This window comes from Xenopus laevis, chromosome 9_10L (genome assembly GCF_017654675.1).
Source record: "Xenopus laevis strain J_2021 chromosome 9_10L, Xenopus_laevis_v10.1, whole genome shotgun sequence".
Classification (NCBI taxonomy): domain Eukaryota; kingdom Metazoa; phylum Chordata; class Amphibia; order Anura; family Pipidae; genus Xenopus; species Xenopus laevis.
Window position 1 is genome coordinate 136,831,421 of NC_054387.1, and position 8,149 is coordinate 136,839,569.

An 8,149-nucleotide genomic window follows, 5' to 3' on the forward strand; every position below is an offset into this window, starting at 1 on the left:
ATAATTGTCGCGGACGTTGAAATTGACGTGCATCAAAGATATTTTGTTATTCCAACTACAGTCACAATTGTTCAAAAGGGGATGAAAGGTGCGCTGGAAATACAATGGAGGTTCCTATAGGAAGAGAAGACAAAGCCTCTATGGTGTAATATCCTTTGTACACGGAGCTGCTATTTTACATCAGGTCTACTCACACTTGAGAAGAGATCGTGTCGCAAATAGAAAGGTTAGACGCGTCTATTACCAGTCAGTCATGTGCCTGTTGGATGAAAGTGCAGGATAGTGTAGTACCGTCACTTTTTGTTTAGGGGATTAGCCGATATTGCGCTTAGCTGGTGCCGATGTAAGGCTGGCGTACAGGTCAGTGCACTCGCCGCTAGCAACGGTTCCTTCCAAGCCGGCCTTTTCAAAGCTGATTCACTTGCGCTTCTGACTGCGCTGACAGGAATGCGGCCTTTTCTTTCAGACAGCGGTCAGACGTTTCCTCGAGTTCTCAATGTCGGCGTTCTCTCCCTCGTGGTTTGGGATCGTGTTTGGGTACGATTCGTGATGTCCTCAGTTTCTCTACAGGATAGTTTAACTCAAAGGACACTTCGGAAAGAATATTCAGGGCACGTATTTGCCTTAATAGAAATTCAATTTATTCCAATAAAATACTTTAATTACACAGTGAAAGTCCCAACGCGTTTCGTATCCAATGATACTTCCTCAGGGGCTAATTTCCCATACTGCTTCACGGAAGGTTTTTTATCCCCTCTGTGGGTGGTTCCCTCAATTAAAAATGGAAATCAAATTCGTTCAGTTAAATTGTGCATTAAATAAAATATAATATAAATAATCATTTAAAACAATCAATCTTTTAAAAACATTTTATATCAATATCGATGTTAAGACCGTTAGGGGTCAGCGTCTTCAATTTGTGTATCCAGAATGTTTCGCCAATGGTTCTTTTTTAGGGATATTCCCATAAAGGTAAGTAGTGTGGGATCCGAATTGTGGTGGGTTTTAAAATGCGCTGGAACGCTATGAGTGGTCATCCCTTTGTGTATATTATTTACATGTTCTCATATTCTAGTCTTTACATTTCTAGTAGTTCTCCCTACGTATTGTAACTTACAGGGACATTGTAACAAATATATGACATTTTTACTGTTACAGGTAATTGTATCTTTTATATCAAGTTCTTCATTTGTCACATTAGACTTAAATTTAAACAATTTTCTTACAATTTCCACATGAATAAAATCCGTTTTTCCCAGTACTAAGAAATGTATTATTTTTTCCTTCATTAAAAGGTAAACAACTTGGTACCAGCGTTTGTTTTATAGTTTGCGATCTCCTGTATATTTCCTTAGGGTTTTCAGTTAAAAATCCAGATAAATCTTTACCGTTTTTTAAAATATGCCAATGTTTCTTTATTATTTGTTCCATATTTTTATTAGAATTGTTAAATGTTGTAATGAATTGAATAGAGTTATCTTGTGTGTTTCTTGTTTTTTATAATTCTGTTTTAATATTTCATTTCCATCTTTCATGTCGCATATCATCTTGGCTTTATCCACAGTTTCTTTTCTATATCCTTTCTCTTTAAATTGATTATATAGTATGTTACATTCTTTTTCATAATCACTTATTTTACTACAGTTTCTTTTGACTCTATTAAATTGGCTGAGGGGGATGTTTTCCAACCATTTTCTATGATGACAACTGGAATTAAGGATAAAGCCATTACAGTCGGTAGGCTTACGGTACAGACTAGTCACGAACCTGCTATTATCTATTGATATTGTCAAATCAAGAAAATTTACACTCTGTGCGCTGTATTCACTAGTGAAATTAAAATTATATTCATTTTGATTTATATTACTAAGGAAAGTTTTTAGAGACTGTTCTGGACCTTTCCAGATAAATAAGCAATAATCTATATAGCGTTTCCACGCTATTAATCCAATATTTGGATTAAGTAGGGGAGTAATATTATATTTTTCCCAATATCCCATGAATAAATTGGCATAACTAGGAGCGAATCTAGTTCCCATTTCTGTCCCCTTGATTTGTAGGAAATAATTCCCTTCGAATCAGAATTTTTTTTTATTCAAAATAAAATTGATACCTTTGAGTAAAAATTATTTTTGTTCAATTTTGATAGTCAAATCTTCCTCTAAAAAATGTCGTATTGCTTTTAATCCCTGGTTATGATCTATAACAGTATACAGAGAGGTCACATCACAGGTTCCTATAATATACCCATCCAAACACGGTGTATTATTTATAAAATCAATTGTTTGAACGGTATCCCTAAGGTATGAAGGCAGTTTTGTCACGTGCTTTTGTAGAAAGATATCTATATATTCGGATAAATTGGATGTTAGAGAGCCACATTCAGATATTATTGGACGGCCCGGTGGATTGGTCTGATTTTTATGTATTTTCGGTAGAGTGTAGATTACCGGAATTTTAGGATGGAGGACATTTAAATAGGTAAATTCATTCTTAGATAGGATCCCTGTTGTTCTGGCGGTCTCTAACATTTTATTTAGATCCTGTTTGTATTCAGTCGTTGGATTGGTCTTTAACTTCTTATATGTGGTTGAATCAGATAGTTGTCTATTGATTTCCCCTATGTAGTTTTCTCTGGTCATAATTACTATTCCAGCTCCTTTGTCAGCAGGTTTAATTACTATGGTTTTATCACTTTTTAAATCTTTAAGCGCTCTACGTTCTGCCAAAGTTAGGTTTTGTCTTTGTAACGTTTTTTCTTCCAAATTATCCAAATCTTTAAGTACTAATTCTCTGAAGGTGTTGATGAAGTGGCTGTTGGCAAATGTAGGGTTAAAATCTGATTTCGGTTTGAGTGTTGTATGTGTATAATTAGGAATGGGCAAATCAATACTGTGTGAATTCTTTGCAAAAAATTTTTTGAGGCTTAACTTCCGGATGAACTTATGAGTGTCTGTATAGGTTTGAAATTTATTTAACTAGTTAGTGGGTGTGAATTTCTGTCCTTTGCTTAGAACTTTTATTTGGTTGGGTTCAAGCGATTTGTTCATTAGGTTATAAATTCCTATATGGGGATCCACATCTTTCTTCTGTCGGGCATCTCTAAATTTATTGATTTTTCGCCCACCCCTCTTTCCTTGTTTTCGATGCCTAACGTTTTGCGTTTCTTGTTGGGTGTGCCTATTCTCAAACTTTCGTCCATCTGTGACCTCTTTTCTTTGTCTCTCATCCTCCTTTCTGTAAAATCCCAATGGTTATTTCTGATCTCATTCGATTGTTTTTTATATGGAGGAGTGTGTGCTGAGTGATAATTATTTCCCCTATATTGGTTAGATCTAGGGAAGTAATTCTGGGTGGGTTGTAGGAAGGTCTTCTTAAATTAGGACAAAATCTGTCAGGTCTTCTGTCTGTTTCAAAAATCCTTTGCTTAGTTTCTTTTTTCAAAATTTCTCTATTCGGTCTATTTTTTATCACGCCAAAATTTAGATCTTTTTCTTTCCAGGATTTCTTTTTCTGTTCTGACTAATTTTACTTGCATATTTTTTGCCTGTTCTTTATACTCTCTTATATTCTTAATTGGTTCCAATTTTTCTTGGATATTAGAAATATCAGTTTCATTAACGGGCGCTAGAACGGGCCGCCAGAGATGGTCCGTGGGGCACATGCGCAGTAGCGCAATCCCATGGACACAGGGACTGGACGCAGAGACACTTCAACTTTATTATATAGGATTCGGTATCCCACAGTTTCGACAACTAGTCTCCATTAGGAATGCACCGAATCCGGGATTCTGCCAGGATTTGGTCTTTTTCAGCAGGATTCAGATTAACCAAATCCTAAGGAAGGGAATTGCATGACTTTTTGTCACAAAACGAGGAAGTAAAAAATGTTTTCCCCTTCCCACCCCTAAGATTTGGTTTGGTATTCGCCGAATCTTTAGCAAAGGATTCGGCCGAATCCAAAATAGCGGATTCGGTGCGTCCCTAGTCTCCATAAAGTTTAATAATGTTACTCAGGTCATAGCTATAGTTATAAAAGTCTAAGGGGCAGATTTACTAAGGAGCAAAGTGGCTAACGCTAGAGATTATTCGCTAGCGTGAGCCCCCGCAGGGACACCTCCAATTTACTAACAGGCGCCAATTCACTAGCGAAACAGACTGTCGCTATCGATCATTCACACTCTGGCGAACGGACGTTACTGCGCAAATTCACTAAAATGCTGATTTTACTTAACGTTACCTCTTTCACCAGAGTTGCCTTCTCCACCTCAGACCAGGCGAAGTGCTTAAAAGAGGCTAAATCTTCACTTACATCATATCCTGTGTGCCGAAAATGCATCAAAGTTCAAAAAACAATGGTGACTTTTCCTTTTTTTGGGTAAGTGTTTTCTTTCCAGACATTTCATAACATATGGAACATTAATTTTACAGTGGGCTCATGTGTAGGGCATTATATTAACTCTCTTGTCTTTATTAAGGTTCCCTGGACTTGTGTAATAAAAACCGGTATCTTAAACCATTTGCAGCAAAATTTATAATAAAGACGTCCGTACAACTTTACATTTCCCGCCCTATGCAAATTGACCTAAGCGCCAGATGACTAGTGAAGTTTCTCTAGGCACAAATAAATAATAACGCATCTTCACTATGAAATGCTCGTACTGCCGAAGTAACGCTAGCGAAAAGTCTCCAGCATTCGATGCCCGGGACAAAACTTTGCATTTCAGTGAATTAGCGTATTCGTCCTGTATTTGCACCTGGCAAAGTTTTGCGATGGGTGTGAAGTGGTCGCTGGTGAGAGTTTGCTCATTAGTGAATCTGCCCCTAAGGCTTTAGGATATATTAGGGCAGAGGCTTTACCTTGGAGAGGATAAAGTAACAGATCTGGTCTTGTTGGATATTTCGATGCCCACGCATCTTCCTGAATCCACTTTGGAAAGTAAATCGACCATTGATACCTGCATGGCGCCTTGGGACTTCCCACTGCCGACTTCAGGGTTTTATTCTTTGGTCGGAACCTCAGGGGAAGTTCTATTGCAGGGATACTGGTATTAATAACATGATTATGTAATAAGAGTAAAGTTAGTCTGTATGTCTCAAAAATATCATCATTGTTTATTGCTGCACTGCAGAATCATTTCATGAGACTTTCTGATATAGCCCTGATATATTGCTTTATGTCTATGGGCAGAGATAGACTCTGTACTGCCGAACGGGGTTGTGACTGATTGAACAATCAGACTGAAAAGGTAAGAAACCTTAGATGAGACACAGGCAATAGAATCATGGCACTATAATAAAAGGGACTAATTGTGATAACAGAAACCCTTGTGTTCCATCTGCAGCCGCCCAACTAGTGTTACATAATGGAACTTCCCTTAAAGATTATTGTCATCTATAAACACTGAGTTTATATAATAGTTCACAAAGCCAGGAGCTGTTATAGACAGTGATATATAGGGTCCTGCCGGAATTTAGGAAACAACTGTAACAGGGCGATACCAACACCAACATAAGTGAAGTCATGAAAGCCCAAGAAAGAACTGGTTAGCCCTTGAATATTGGGTAGAGTATTGGCTCCCATCTACAATAAAGAAGATAGGAGCTGAAAATACATCAGTGTAGCCAAATGTTTTTTTTAATATTCTCTTTAATATATTGTATATTTTTCTGCTTCCCTACCTATAACTATGAAAATACCAAATTAAATTCTCAGTTTCATAACAGGCGTAGACATGGCTCTTACCTCCCTTCACAAAACACTGCTGCGTAGCTCCTTCCTCTCTTGATTTTAGCAGGGAAACGAAAGTCTTTATTCATTTCCTCTGGAAGAGTAAGAAACAATCTATTGGGCAGCCACTGTAGCCCCTCCTTGGAACTAACTGGAGATGTTTCCTGAAAAGAACATTAATTCCAACCATGTGCATTGTTTTCAGGCGCTCTTTTTTGGCCAAGTGCCCCATGGATTTTGTTTCCCTCCATTTAATTATATAACTGATCTGTGGTCGCAACACTTCACATTTAAAGAACATTATTCGAATTTGGACAGAACGAAAAAATCCTGTGCTCTCCAACTATTCCTTGGCTTCAGTACAGTGTCCACCGAATGGCACCTGATAAACCTGGGTGTCTCCACTGTGGTGTGGGGAGACAGTGGGTACTAGGTACACTCCTATCTAGTATAATCCAAAAATAACTAAAAGAATTAACTCACTGGGTAAATTATTGCACACAAAATAATTGTTAACAAAATAACTTTATCTAAGAGCATTGCTACGGATTAAACACTAGGGAACCATCCTCATAACTCAAACACTAATATTGACTTCTCTAACTAACACAAATGCACAGATCCCTTCTACAGGACTATTTCTTCTGAATACTTTAGGCAACTTTCAGCATTCAGTATTATCGCTTCAGAGTACTCGCTTATGGAATTCTCTTAGTTTACGTACTTTGTGCAGTCGGACGTGTTGGCATTTATCACATGGCTCACTGCCTTCCATTAATCCCAAATTTCTGTAGGTCTCAGACTGGCAGATGAATTCAGCAGCACAAATGCTTCCCACCCACCATCCCCTGATCTGCCATTCAGAAATGGGAGTTAGTCGGAAGAATGGGGCAGGTAACAAGGACGGGAATGCCCTCTGCACCCTTACACTGTAGTCTGTACCTCTCCTGTTCCTCAATTTCAATGATCCCCAACCAGTAGCTCGTGAGTAACATGTTGCTCCCTAACCCTTTGGATGTTGCTCCCAGTGTCCTCAAAGCAGGAGCTTATTTTTGAATTCCAGGCTTGAAGGCAAGTTGAGTTGCATAAAAACCAGGTGTACTGCTAAACAGAACCTCTTGTAAGTTGACCGTCAACATAGGGGCTACCAAATAGCCAATCACGGCCCTTATTCGTCACCCCAGCTCCTTTTGCATCTGAATGTGGCTCAGGGGTAAAAAAGGTTGGGCATCCCTGTCCTTTGTCAATAGGTTAATGTGTGGGTAATATTGTATATCAGGAGAGGCAAGATTGAGGCAGTATATAAAGAAGCGCAAAAATACATAAATCATTAAACTCAAAGGCACTAAAACATTATTTACACAAACAGACTAAACCTGGTGCAATATATCATTATTGGAGTCCATTAATGTGAAATGCCAGACAGGCACATATGTGATACAAAATAAATGTGTGTGACTTTCCAGCCAAGTGTGAGATACTATTTGGAAGACTCCCTTTCACCAAGGTCCAAGTGCAGTCTCTGTTGTGGCAGTTAAATATGCTGCAACACTGAATATATTTAGGAATACATCAGCCCAGGGCCGGACTGGGAGTTAAAAGCAGCCCTGGCAAAAACATCTAAGCAGCCCACGTGCGAGCAGAATATACAGGTTTTAAATGGAAACAAATGCTATACACAAAACACCATATTCAATAAAATGCACCAGGATTTCTCAGGAAAGGTAACCCATGGCTTCCAAGCTCAAGTTATTGAGCAGTTATTGGACCCTGCAAAGCTTTATGGCAGATACGTTTTTTCTATATGTGGAATTTCTCTGAATATAACAAGGTCACCATAAAGCATAAGTTCACCAAAAACCAAGAGAGTTTGAAACCATTGTGAGCAATGGTATGGTAATTACCTGCTGCATCGTTTAAACCAGGGATCCCCAACCTTTTGATTCCGTGAGCAACATTCAGAAGTACAAGGAGTTGGGGAGCAACGCTAGCATGAAAAATGTTCCTGGGGTGCCAAATAAGTGATGTGATTGGCCATTTAGTAGCCCCAATGAGGCTTTGTTTGGCAGTGCACCTGGTTTTTATACAATCAAAACTTGCCTCTAAGCCTGGAATTCAAAAATAATCTCCTGCTTTGAGGCCACTGGGAGCAACATCCAAGGGGTTGGAGAGCAACATATTACTCACGAGCTACTGGTTGCGGATCACTGCTTTAAACCATTAAGCCTTTATCAACACCCTGCATAAGTGGCTATATAAACAAGACATTATTGTAAACATTCTTTGGAAAGTGGGCTATTAAGTGCAGTAAATAGATTAGCTATTCAGGATCAGGTCCTCAGATGCTGCTATAAAATGCTGCGACTTGAAATTCAATTCAGTGAAGTCAAAACAACTAAAAATCTCTATCTGCAGGCAA

General features: G+C 38.5%; 1 long non-coding RNA gene across 1 annotated transcript; it reads right to left on the minus strand.

Annotated features, from left to right (window-relative positions):
• Positions 1 to 618: 618 nt before the first annotated feature.
• LOC121397891 lies at positions 619 to 5,829 on the minus strand. The gene is made up of 3 exons (XR_005964013.1): positions 5,746 to 5,829; positions 4,860 to 5,030; positions 619 to 770 (listed from the first exon to the last, which is right to left on the minus strand). It is a non-coding gene; the product is annotated as an uncharacterized LOC121397891 (long non-coding RNA).
• Between the last annotated feature and the right edge of the window lie 2,320 nt (positions 5,830 to 8,149).